The following is a 13,878-nucleotide window of genomic DNA, read 5'->3' as shown; positions in this document are numbered from 1 at the left end:
CACCTTTTAAAGTTCAATGAATAAAGCTGGGTCAACACTATATTACCTCAGATTTAAATTGATACACAGATCAAAGTTAATTATTTGTGGGAGGTGATCACTCTCTGTGCGTTCATTGGTATTAAAATTGGTTATTACATCAAACATATTTAGACTTGCTAAAGAATATTCAAATATTGACTTAGAGGTGAAGACAATGCGTGTGGAAGAAGGCGGCTGATCAGCTTTGAACCAACTGCTGAGAACTGTGTTTTTACTTTCCTTTTAAATTGCTATGGAACAAGGAGGCCCAAGAGTGGATAACTTCTACTTTTATCACGGCTGGTTAATTGTCTGTTACTTGTTTTCTCTTCGCTTTTTAACAGTTGCTACACAATGTGAACTTTGTAATTTTCTTTTAAAGATATATGTTTATATCTAAATGAAGATATTTTTTTTAAAAACTGCTGAGAACTCTCAGGTTAGCAGAATTAATGATTCTGATAAAGATTTGACCAAGAGTCTTTTTAATGATCTTATGTTGAGGTGGAATGAAGAAGGTTTGGTTTTGGAAAATTGACTATCTGTATCTTCAGTATCAGTCATTAATGTTATGTTCCACTCACCATGTATAAACCAAAATGTCTCCAGATAAGCTACCCCCTTGGTAGCTTGGCACGAGCAGTCCAGCTTATTTCAGAGGAAGTGTGAAAAGCATTTGCACATAACCAACAGTAATACAGTGACAACACTACAAAAGGACACCACACCAGTTTTAGAACAATAACTAATATTTATCTGTGCAAACAGGACCAAAACAATAAAAGACCAACATACAGTAATCAAAAATAGGAACGTTGTAAGTATGACTTAGAAATACAGTTCCTTGAAGCCGGTATCTCCGAGCTACAGCAGTGCTGAAAACAGTAGAACCCAAAAGTTCTGACCGCTCGCGTTGGTGCAGACCGGTTTTGGTGCTAGCAGACTATTAAACAGTACCTTTGGTTCTGGCTGAGCGCGTTGGTGCGGGCCAATCGTGGCAACCGTTGTGGTTGCGATGTGAAGTGTAGCTGTGTGGCGTGTGGTGCCTTCAATTCGGGGATCGGTGACAGTTGTCCAGTGGTGTTGATGAAACCAGGGCTGGGGTACAGAGTGACACAGTGGTTTTTGCGGTGCTCACCAGTCACTACGCATGCAACAGTGCCGGTTGATGGGAGCTAGCATCAGTGGGCTCAATTGCGGTGTGGGATGTGGCAGTGCATCGTGTAACTTACAAGCAATGCCCCCAAACCACGATGCGGTCACGGGTGTCATGGTCAGCAGAAAGCAACGTCGCCATTGAGACAAAGGTGGTAGAGTGAAGCAAGGTGGTGCGAAGTGCGGTGCCCACTGATCGTGGTGCAAGCAGCGGCTTGGTGGCGCCGGCTGTCGTCGCCATTGATGAGACCAGGCTTGCGGTTTGAAGTGCACGCTGCCCCCTGAGGTGCCTTCAAAACACAGAGCCGGCAGCGGTGTCAGTGATGGTGTCAGCTTCTTTCCCCCTCGGTGGCAATTGAAACCATGGTTACAGCAGCGGTAACCAGAGGTAAAGGAAGTCTTTGAAGTGCCTGAAACTTTGTGAATAGGAGGCAAGCTCAATTTCAAGCCCTTGGAGATACTCAGCAACAAGTAAAGAAAGTTCAGTCCAGTCCTTTCACTGGACAAGGCAAAAGCAGCAATAGCAGGCCAACCCACCAAAGCAACAACACAGCAATGGAGCAGTACTCCTCCTGGCAGTTCTTCCAGCTCTTCTTCTATGTAGGTTCACTGATCCAAGCGAGTTCTAAAGTTCTGGGCCCCAATACTTATACTGTATTTCTCTTTGTTCTCTGGAGCAGAGAGTATCTGTGTTTAGTCCAAACCAGTTTGGTTCTCTCTGGCCCAGCTTCCTGGCAGGAGGTGGAGACAGCATTATACATGGCAGACCAGGCCCATCCAGGTGCAAGGAAACCTCCTCCAGCTTCTCTAAATGCAGCCCTGCCTTTTCAGCCCAGCCCTGAATCATCCAGGAAAGGCAGGACACACCTCGACCCACTTCCCCAGTGGCTGTCTGTAGAGAATGTGCATCTCCAGCCCCTGTCACTCTCTGTGCTTTCATTGGTATTAAAATTGGTTATTACATTAAACATATTTAGACTTGTTAGAGAATATTCAAATATTGACTTAGTGTTGAAGACAACGCGTGTGGAAGAAGGCAGCTGATCAGCTTTGAACCAACTGCTGAGAACTCTCAGGTTAGCAAGTATGACTTGGAAATACAGTTCTTTGAAGCCGGTAGCTCCGAGCTACAGCAGTGCTGAAAAAACAGCAGGATCCAAAAGTTCTGACCGCCCGCGTTGGTGCAGACCGGTTTTGGTGCCAGCAGACTATTGAACAATACCTTTGGTTCTGGCTGAGCGTGTTGTCTTATTCACATTTTTTAAATAAAACGTTTCTGGATCTGTGATATTAAACCCTGAGAAGTATGGAAATTTCTCATAAAATGTTTTCGAGCTGCCTTTTGGCGGTGTTGGACAATGTTCCCATTGATTATAAGTAAAAACATTTCTAGGTTTTTCAGATTTATGCAAATAGTGGTGCCCATAATGATTAAAGCAATACATTTCTTCATAATCAGATGAACCTTCTAAATAATCATGATCTGTAAATTATGCTGACATTTCTAAATCCGACATCATATTATTAATAGTCTCAAAGTCCCAATCATCAGAGAAAGTGCTCAGTGAGACAAAGTCACTTAATGAAACCTTGAACTGCTGTGGATACTTCAAGAGTTCAACCGGGCCATAGATGTCGTAATTAGTAGCGTCCCATGCTACACCACCAGGTATAGGAATGGCTGTGATGTTTACTAATGAAAGGTCTTTTTTCAACATGAGATGACTTGTGAGGTTTTAGGACCAAGTTGATGTTCTGACTTTCTGTGTCCATTGTACTGTATTTTCCATCAATCATTCTTCCCAAGCTTAAAACCAAAATGAGCCAGAGCAGGAGGAAAAGTACACCTAACACAATCCATAATTCAATCCGTGGTGAAATCAGACATATTTCTTCAAGTTGATGAAAGAGTTCTTTCATTTTTTCTTTGAAAGTTTTATTTGCTGGCTTTTCTTCATGTTCAATGGGATCTTCAGAAAAGTCATCGAAATTGATTAAGAAGCCAGAGGCGGTTCTGTCAATTGTTGGAATCGCATCAGGATTGGTATTAATTTTTGTAGTTGCTACTTCCTTTGTCATTTCATTATAGTCAGAGGCTACATCATTGTAGACAGGTGTTTCTTGACGAATCGTTGTAATTTGGGTTTCAAGAGGCACAAGTTCCATGGCTTTGTTGCATAGTCCTTCTTTATTCACTGCAGGTTTATCAAATGTGATTAGTCTTTCAGTTTGAACCTCTTGAATTGTAGCAAGGTTTGGTCTTCTGCTACATCTTAGGAGTCCACTGGGCCTACTACTTATTATTGGCCAAATGATTGTGGTTTTACCAGGTCGATTGATACAACTCTGTTCTCCTTTTTACCATCAAGGGGCGGTAGCACTACTGATCTTGTTCCGTTGATTGCTAAGACAGGTACTGCTTTTCTATAAGAAGGCCCAAATTCCTTCTTCACCACGATCTTTTCTCTGACCAGATCCCCAATCTTTGAAATCCAGACAGGTCTTGCTGGGACAGGTGGTTTTTCTTCAGTGGCCGTTGGCTTTAGCTTTGTGTTACTCAGACATCTTCTTGTTTCATTTAAGTCCTGTAAAACAGCCAAACGATCTTTGATATCAAAGGTTTTTTGTTCCACCACTGAAGTCTGACTATCGAGGTCTTCGATTATCATTCTAGTACCAAACAAAAGTTCATATGGAGTGATTCCACACAGAGAATTTCTTGGCAGATTATTAAGACTACGTTGGACATTTATTAGATGTTTGACCCACCCATCACCCGAACCTAATACCCTCACTGTTATAGATTGCTTTATGTCATGGTTTTTTCTTTCCACTACCGCATTACCCTCAGGATGGAAGGGATTAGAGTACCGCAATGCAATGCCCAAGCTGGCCATGGCCTCCTTGTAAGCTCGAGAGCTAAACGCAGGACCCTGGTCAGAATTAAGGGTGGGCGTAGCTCGCAAAGTAGCGCTACGCGAAGCTCCGCGAAGTGCACTTCGCACTACGCGAACTTCAAGTAGCACTACGCGAGCTGCGTAGTACCATGTTAGCACTGTGCCAGATGCGTTTTCAATGATTGCACAGTGCGGACAAGCATCCGGCACTGTGCAATCATTGAAAACAGCATCTAGCACAGTGCGAGCTGTAGTTTTCTGCTGCTCGAGGATATTTTTACTCGAGCAGCAGCTTTCTCAACGTGAACTGGTAGTTTCTCATCGCGAGCGGTCACGAGCATGCGCAACCACTCGCAATGAGAAACCTGACCTCCACGCTTTGAGAATCTTGCTGGGATGCCATTTTGCTTGCTCGCGGTCGCAAACATGACGTTGAGGACCTGTGTGTTTGAGTGAAATTAGTTGGTTTGAAATCAAGTTTTATTAATTCGTAGAGAGGTTTAACCCTTTCTGCGCAATTCAGAACGTAAGTTCTTCCAAAATTCAGGAAACCTAGAATTGATTGTAAGTTTTTCAGTGTTTTTGGAGCTTGGAGCAGCGCACATTTCTCTAAGAAATTGGCTGCCAGGCTTTTCCCTTCACTTGATAACTCATATCCTAGAAATAGGACAGTGAGGTGGGCAATCCGTGATTTATTAAAGTTGAATTTGTACCCTTCAGATGCGAACCCAAGTATAATGGTGTTCACTCTTTTCAAGTGCCTGTCCAAATCATCGTCTGTTAGATAGATGTCATCGACATAAGATAATGCCTCATCATCATACATTTGTAGTAAGTCTGTTACTCTGGCTGAAAATAATCATGGGCTATTCTTGAATCCCTGGGGGAGACGGCAAAATTGCCTCTGGTCCCCCATACTTGAGAAAGTGGTCAAATACCTGCTTTCTGGTGCAATGTTTTGACAGAAGAAACCATTTGAAATATCTAATGTTGTTTTATATATTTTGCGCACAATGTTATTCATCAGTGCTGCACTGTGTGAATTTTGTACTGCAAATGTTTTGCAACAAGAGTTTAAGTGTCTGTAGTCCAATACTAGACGATATGAATTGTCTGGTTTGGAAACAGGAAACAAAGGATTGTTCATTTGTGAGGTGCATGTTTCAATCACCCCCTGGTACTCAAGTTGATCTAAGATCTCCCTGACTTGTTTTTTAGCTTCATGCTTAACAGGATACTGCCTTTGTGCAGTAGGTTGATTTTTTAACTGGATTTTATGATGAGAAGATTCCTCATCCCATCCTACATGATATTTATGTAATGCAGGGGCTTGGGCCACTGCTCATTTTCTAGCATATGTGTATTTTTTATGAATTGGAATATGATTTGAGAAGGCAGGCATAATCATTTCTTCGCCACGTGGGCACTCCCTAACAAATTCTGGTGGCCAGTCTTTCTCAGCTAGAAGAATATCATAGCCTTTAGATAGCTTCCCTCAGAAGAAAGTTCTAACTTTCCTAGTTATGTCCCCTTCTATAAGCAATGTTATTTCATATAATTTATGGGGTACACTAACTCAGGTGTCTGCAGTTTCCACCTGAATGTACTCATTTGTGTCCACTGTCTCCAGAAGATTCATCAGGATCTTGCAAGCTATGGCCACCTCTGCTACGCTGTCTAGCATTGTTTGGGCCCACTCCCCGTTCTTGAGTTGTGTCCTCAAGATCCTCGGCATGTTTTATCTTTATGCTTGCTACCTTCTTTTTGGACAATTGAGACTTTTTACTTTGGTGAGTGGGTTTCTTGTCTTTGGACTTGACGCGCTCTTCTTTATGTTCTGACCGTCCTCTTCTTTCCGTGTATCATTATCTTGATATCTGTCAGGTTTTTTCAAATTATCCCTATTTCTGAGGTTATATCTTTTCTCAGAGGGCTCCCATTGTATAGACCTACCCCCCCGACCCCCTTCTGGAAATCTATCTCTCCGTTGGGGAGTCCTTCCTCTTGACTGAGACTGTTTCTCTTTAGGAAGAGTCTGTCTGGTAGTTTCCTATTTCTTTTTAGGAGTAATTAAACCATTTTTAATGAAAGTCTTTTCAGGATTTTCTGTTAGTTGTGGTTTTAGTGGTTTCCCACCCAAACTATCTCTACCTAATTCTTCATAGGATTTTTCAATTATTCTGGCAAGTTCAAAAGGTTGTTCTGCTATATCTGTTCCTTTTAATTTTTGGCGGATCGCAGTTTGCAGACCAAGTTTCAAGGAAACAAAGATTAGGTGCACAGAATTTTGGAACACTGTATCCCCAACGTTGAACAAACCAAAAACTAATACATAGGATTCTCGTCCTATTTAGTTCTGGCGGATACTAACCTTTCACCCACTCCAGACGTCTATTGGAGTTTATACATAAAAGGGATCTGTGTGAAAAGCACGACTGAGTAACTCTAGTATCTAGCGTTAAATTATCGCCTTACCAAACGTTGGGCTCCATGTAGTGTAGTTCCTATATTCCCAATAGGCTCTGCGCATTTGAATAACATAAACAATAGTTTAGACGTAGGACTGAAGTCGACTAGGTCTCTACTGAATATGTTAAACTTAATTGTGAATGCCAGCTAGCTCAGAGGTCACTAGAAACTTTCTCGAATAAACAAGAAGGAATTAGTTTCTGACAACCATATAACATGACAACTTTGTTCCCCAAGAATAAGGAAATTATCTCCAGAGTCGCGGAAACAATAGATGGCTATTTTACTCAGTCAATCGTGCATGCTTTGTTTCACCAGGGTTTTTGCAGAGAAAAAGAGAGACAGGCGTTTTCAATAAAAAGGTTATTTATTGAGCAGTCTTCTTTCTCATTCAAGAGAAGTTAATTGCTATAATCGTAATACTTGCTATGAAGTAAAGTGCGTACAGTAAAAAGAGTATTATGAAATAATACTGCAAAAGCATGATATGGTTTCCAAGCCATAAGATACATAAAATAGATAAAATACATACAATGATAAATAATGACTAAAAGTACTCAACTGGTGCATCTAAAATACGCCTACCCCGGTGTACCTAACCTAAGTCTAGTTCAAGGGAAGAAGTAAGTGAGGTGTAGCTGGAGTTAAATAGTTTCTGCCAAGAATCTATCCAAGAATTCTCTAAGGGTCTAATCAGCTCCGTACCTTGGTTATAGAATGAAGGAGGTCTTGTATCTCTCTCTCAGGACTCGATCTCCCAGTAACCCGCAAAGGGTAGCAGGGAAACACTGGGGCTGGATTTCTCGGCAGGAGAAAGACAAGGTCTCTCTCAGTGCGTCAGCTGGAGGGTCGGTTTTCTTCGGCACTCGCTACAGCAGGGCGTCGGGCAAGTAGTTAGTCGATCTGCTCCAAACCACTGTGTATTTGCTAGGGCAGATGTGGGCATATTTATACCTGGAAGGTGCCGAGTTTGACGTAAGGGTGGACATAATAACGTCACTAAGAACTCGAAGTTCTTTACACGCTCCAGGAGTTCTGGGACAAATCAATACTGAAGCGGGGGAATGTCCATACTGCTGAAGGCTGGCTGTCTTCAAGAACTCGTTGTACTCTAGGAGCTTAGTGGAAGTAGCCATGCCGTATTTGGACTGCATTGGCTGAGTCTAAATATGGTTATGATTCTTATGCCTATATAAGGATATGATAAGTTATATCTATATAGGGGCATGAATCGGGAAAATTACACTAGAGACCTAGATACGTTCACAACAAAACAGAGCAGCCGCTCTGCGAAGAAATGTCTGAATTCAGGGAAAGAATTATGCACAACGCCCAATGTGCGTGGCAGCCTATATCAAAGTTAGTCCCCTCCCAGAAGGATGGTCTTCTGGGAGATGTAGTTTGTGGCCTCAATCATCCAAATAGCATGTAATGCAGGCACTTCAGATCAATGCCTGACATTCAGTCTTATTGATTTTTGGCTTTCAAAAAAAGAGAGTTTCCCAGAGAACCAGAAAGGACTGGGTATCAAACAGTATCAAAAAGAATTCCTTTTTTTTTTTTTTTTTTTTTTTGTCCTCATTTGCGCATGAAATGTATAAGGAAATGCAACGGAGAACCTTAGGACTTCCACTTTTGTTCCTTCACTCTTATTCTTTACTTTGCCGATTACTTAGAGTATCCCTTTGGTGGATCTGTCAAATTTTGTCCTCCTTGTCCTTTACCATATTCAATAATTCATAGCGGAGGGGGTGAGAGCAAGCCATCATGGCCACTCGGCGGGGAATTATTCCCGTCTGAATTGTTGTCACCGCATTAATCATTGGACTTATTAAGGTGTTGTTGGATTACCCTTAAATATTACTCGTAAAGTAATTTTCCCAAATTTCCCAGAAGTTAAACCTTTTGGAGGGATTTCCCTTCCTGTCGAGTTTATGAGTTGTTATAATGGAGTTTAGCCAGCCCTCAGGTGAAGGTGGTACTGTTTTAATCCAATTCAGGCATATCTCTCTTCTAGCAAGAAGCATCAAAACAAATAACAAATTTTCTTGTTTTCTAGTTAACTTCACGCTACTTACATTAAATTCGGTACATATCCCAAAAATAATTAAAGTTGTACTCACTTTTAGGTTTGTTCCCAATATCCGACATAGAGTGTTACCTACTTCCAGCCAGAAGAGATCCAATTGCGGGCATCTATGAAACATGTGTATATCGTCTGCATTTTCAAGCCCACACTTAGGGCAGGATTTTGTGCTTGCTCCTTTGAATTTAGACAATTTTTTAGGTGTCCAGTATGCCCTATGCAGTGTGAACAGGTGATTTCTCTTTAGACGTGCTGGTTTAATCAAAGTCCAACATTTTTCCCATGATTTCTGCCATAAGTTTTCAAGTTCCGGCTCTGTGATGTTTTTACTCCAAATAGGTTCCGATATTGAGGTATTTTCGTCTCCTGCAGCGTTTATAGCCCAGTACCATTTTGAAATTTCCTTTTTTATTGGGGAGATTTTGATAATCTCTTTCTCTATTTCCATGTTTCCTGTTTTTTTCTCCGACAGAGAACCTGCCCAGCTTGTGAGTTGGTAATATTTAAATTTTGACAAAGTTCCGTTGGTTATTTCTGTAAGTTGTTCCCAGGGCATTATAGAGTTCTTTGTCATCAGTTGGCCCCATTTGTCAATTCCCGCCATTCTTAAAGGGGTTGCTAGGGCATCTTTTAAGCACTCCGGGGTGCCTGGAGAATCCCATATGGGAGCCAGGGAGCTGTAGTAAGGGATATTTAATGAGCTTCTTACTTGATACCAAAGTTTCGCCGAATTTTTTAATATCTTTAGTTTTATCTTTTTAAAGAATTTGGGGTGTCCAAATTTAAACAAGAAGTGGTCAGTTTTGTTTGTTAATATTTGGAGGAATTGGGGGTAAAGTTCATAGGTTTTCATAAGGGATCTCACATTCTTGAATTGGAAAGCTTTACAATATTCCAGAATATCTGGGCTAGCTATTCCTCCTTGTTGTTTTTTTCTTCGTAATTTACTCCAGGCAATCCTTGAACCTTTTGAAGCCCAAATGAAGTTCGTTATATCTCCCTGAATTTTCTTCAGGAAGTCTCTTTTAAACTCCAAAGGTATAACATTAAAAAGGTAGGTAAATTTAGGGAGGATCGACATTTTTACCAGATTTGATCTTCCAATCATGTTGAGAGGTAGCTTGTCCCATACCTTGAGAAGTTTTTTTGTCTCCAGTGAAATCCTGTTGAGATTCATTTGGGGTATTTTCTCGAGATCTTTCACTATTATTATACCCAAATATTTTATTTTATCTTTTGTGTATGGGTTGTTCTGTTGTGTATTCCAACTCATTGACTCGGTTTTTGCTTCATTGGTCAGGTAACCGGAAACTTTCCCGAACTCTGTGATTGCCTTATTTATTGCCGGAGAGGAACTTTGATAGTTTTCTGTAAATATCATTAGATCGTCAGCATAAAGCGCCACCTTTTTGACCCACTCATGATGTTTAAAGGGAATTATTGAATCATTATTTCTTATTGTGTCTGCCAACGGTTCTATGTACAGATTAAAAAGCAAGGGAGACAACGGGCACCCTTGTCTCGTTCCTCTTTGTATCGCGAAGTTATTAGTGAGACTCCCATTAATTAAGATCTTTGCTCTTGGGTTTCTGTAAGTCTCTGTTATCAGATGACTAAAATTTAGACCGAGGTTATATTTGCTAATAACTCTATTTAGAAAGGACCAATTGACCCGGTCAAATGCTTTGGCAGCATCAAAAGTTACTATTGTAAGAGGGATTTTTTCACTAGTTGCTATATCAACTGTTGCAAAAAGTTCGTGAGTGATTTCTGATATTTGCCTCCCTTTTATGAACCCCTTTTGGTCCAAGTGTATCAGATTTGGCATTACCAAAGCTAGTCTCCCTGCTATTATTTGTGTGAAAATTTTGTAGTCACAATTTAGCAGAGATATGGGTCTATATGACTCACAGGCTGTGGGATTTTTTCCTGGTTTTAAAATAATGCTGATAATAGCGTCGTTCCAGGAGTCTGGAATTTTTTCCTTTTCCCAATAGATTTTGTTTAGCAGTCTCGTTAGTGGAGGAGCTATAATTTCCCTTAGGGCTAAATAGAGTTCATTTGGTAAGGCATCAGGTCCGGCTGCTTTCCCTTTTTTCAAGGATTTCAAGGCTGTTTCTACTTCTTCCGTTGTTATTTCTGCGTTCAACTCTTCGTTTTCCAGATCCGACAATTTCGGTAAATTTAAAGATTCAAGATACTTTCCTAATTGCTCAGCAGAGGGGGAGGAATCTTCCATATACAGTTTAGAGAAGAAGTTTTCAAACTCCTGCTTGATTTCAGCTTCATCAGTGGTTACACCTATTTGATTGCTAAGTTGAATACTGGCTATTTTGTTTCTAGTCTGTTCCGTTTTGGTTTTCCAGGCCAAAAGTTTCCCGCAACCTTCTCCATACTCGTGGACGGCTAGTTTACTTGCTTCCCACTTCATTTTCACTCTATCTTCAAGATAATCTGCCAGTTTTCCTTTTAGATCTTTCCTCTCCATCTCCAGCGTATTTTTTATTTCCAAGTTTTGTTCTGTATTAATCTGCACATCTAGTTGACTTATAATTTCTTCCAAATCTCTGATCTCTTGTTTAGTGAGTTTTGATTTGTAAGCCCCCAGGTTTATGAGTTTACCTCTGATGACAGCCTTATAGGTATCCCAGGTTATTTGGTCTGAGGTGCCTATTCTATTATCTTCAAAGAAATTAGCTGAGGTTATACTCAGATCTTCCCTTATTTTTGGGTCCAAAAAGAGAGTGCGGTCAACTGTCCATCTAAGCTGAGGTTTATTTATTTCCGATTGTATGGTTAATTGTACCGCCGAGTGGTCTGAGAGATGCTCTGGCAGATGGTCCAACACTTTGATGTTCTTGTAAAGAATTTTACTAATCAGAAAATAGTCTATTCTGGACTTATGACCTAGTTTTTTGTTGTGTAGAGTAAATGGGTGTTCCTTGTTTCCTTTCTCTCTCCACATGTCAATCAGTTCTAGGTCGTTTTTGTAAATGCTTAGCCATTCTCTCATTTTTGGCAAGTTAGAGTATCTTCCTGGGGGGGATCTATCTAGATTAGGATCTATCATTATGTTAAAGTCGCCTCCCAATATTATTGGATCAGATGTAGTCAACAGTTCTGTATATAATTTCTGTAAGGGACTTGGATCATCCGTATTTGGTCCGTAGTATCCCGCTATAATAAAGTTATTGTCATATATTTTTACTTTTGCTACGGCCCATCTGCCCTTGCTGTCTACTACTTTATGTATGACTTTAACGTTGAGCGATTTTTTAAAAAGTATTGCGATACCCTTAACATTGCAGTTTTGATTTGTGCAAACGCAAATATCCACCCAGTTCAGAGATTTTATTATTTGTTCCCATTCATTGCTTAGGAGATGAGTTTCTTGAAGAATGATAACTTCGTTATCTGCTAACTTTAAATATTCAAAGATCTTCCTACGTCTGCTAGATGTTCTGAGGCCATTTACGTTCCATGATAGGATTTTAAATTCCTTCGCTATTTTAGACATGCTTTTATTTTTAGGATTTGTAGGTTTAGTTCCCTTTCCATTTTTCCTTGTCGTTCTCTTGCATTCCTTGTTGCTTCACTTTTGAGGATATTTTTTTCATTTTTTTCCCTAATTTGCCCCACGCCCACGGTGTCTTTTTTATTTGGTTTTGTATTTTTCTGTGCTTATCTTTCCCCTCCCCGAGGAAGCCTCCTTTCACTCTCTTGGGCGGTATTGTTCGCCCTTTCGAGCTCCATAATTCATCTTTTTATTGCGTTTCCTATCTTAAATTTATGTTTTTGTCCGTAGCTGTTCCTTTATCAGTTGTATAAAATTTTCCACTTCGCTAGGCTCTCTGATGTTGTGCATTTTGTTCTGCCACATGATTCTCAGAGCAGCGGGAAATCTCATCTGAACCGTGGCGCCTAAGGTTTTTAGTTCAGTCATATATTGCCCTAATTCCCACTGTCTGTCCTGGGTGGCTTTGGACATATCTGAACGAATCCTGAAGGTCCAATTGTCTTTCTTTAGTGAGCTGCTCTTTAATCCTTCACTTAGAATTCTTTCTTTTAGTGTGTACGTTTTGAAATTAATTAAGATCTTTCTTGGCGTCTTCCTATCTCTGCTCTTTCTGAATGGATCTCGATGTACCCTTTGAATGTCATCACTCAAATTTATGTCTTTGGTCCATGGAAAGTATTCCTCAAGCAGAGATATGGTAAATTTCCTTATGTCTTGCCCTTCCAGATTTTCTGGCACATTTAGAATCCTAAGGTTGTTTTTCCTTGCTTGATTTTCAAGCGACTCCAATTTTTCCCTGGTAACTTTGTCCGCGGCTCTTAATTTCCTGATTTCGGATTGGTTTGAGTCTACTTTTTTGTTGAGGGACACCACCTCTGACTCTACTGCCGACACTCTGTCCCCTAGAGCACTCAGCTTTTGGTCTAGGGTCTCACAGACTTCTTGAATCTTGGCCTGGTTGGATTCCGATATCAGAAATTTCTCTCTCATCTCTCCCATGACCTTCTCCATTAGACTTTCCATGAGTTTTCCCGTCTGCTCGAGGGCAGTCTGTGGAGGAGTGCAGTTAGCGGCGCTTGTACTTGATTCACTTACGGGTTGTAGTGGTGGAACCTCAGGAGCCTCTGACCTTTCACCCAGCGGGCTCATGTTACTTGGTGTTTCTGTGCTCATTTTCGGAGATTTATTGGCCTGATTTTCAGGAGTTTCTTTGGAACCAGGTATTAGGGTGAGGGAACTTCTTTCTGCTACCCGCAGGGGTTGTTGCACTTTAAAGAAAGATTTCAGCGAGGGTGTAATTTTGAGCTTATGTTTAGGGGGTACTGCTGCCTTGTCTGATCTTGGTTTGGGCTGACGTTCCCGATTCGTGTTACTTTTTTTTTGTTTCTTTTGTTCTGGCAGGGTCACTTTTTTAGGTGGCTGTGAGAAACTTTGTTTAGGGAATTGCCTATTTCTAAGGCAATAACTCGACCTTACTCTCCCCCTTTCCTCAGATTCTAGTACTTCTGTTTGATTCTCCCCTTCCACCTTGTTTCTTGTCTTATTTGGAACAGACAATGCATCTAATCCACCCTCCCTTATGCAGCCATCTTTTCCAACTTCTGCTATTTGAACGTCCCCCTGTTCTCCCTCCTTGCACCCCTCAATTAAATCGAGGGCAATTCCCCCTTGGTTTTTTCTTTCCCCTCGTACCTGGCTCATGGGGTTGCAGTATGGGCTTGAAACTTTGTCAC

At 40.9% G+C, this 13,878-nt stretch overlaps 1 protein-coding gene across 1 annotated transcript in view; it reads left to right on the top strand.

Moving 5' to 3' along the window:
* Positions 1-13,878, top strand: part of LOC147697847 (zona pellucida-like domain-containing protein 1) — a 496,253-nt gene that overhangs the window by 337,906 nt on the left and 144,469 nt on the right. The window lies entirely within an intron of this gene.

Source organism: Lissotriton vulgaris, chromosome 8, assembly GCF_964263255.1.
Source record: "Lissotriton vulgaris chromosome 8, aLisVul1.2, whole genome shotgun sequence".
Lineage (NCBI taxonomy): Eukaryota > Metazoa > Chordata > Amphibia > Caudata > Salamandridae > Lissotriton > Lissotriton vulgaris.
The sequence above is the reverse complement of the archived record's forward strand: the minus strand, read 5'-3'. Positions and strand labels throughout refer to the sequence as shown.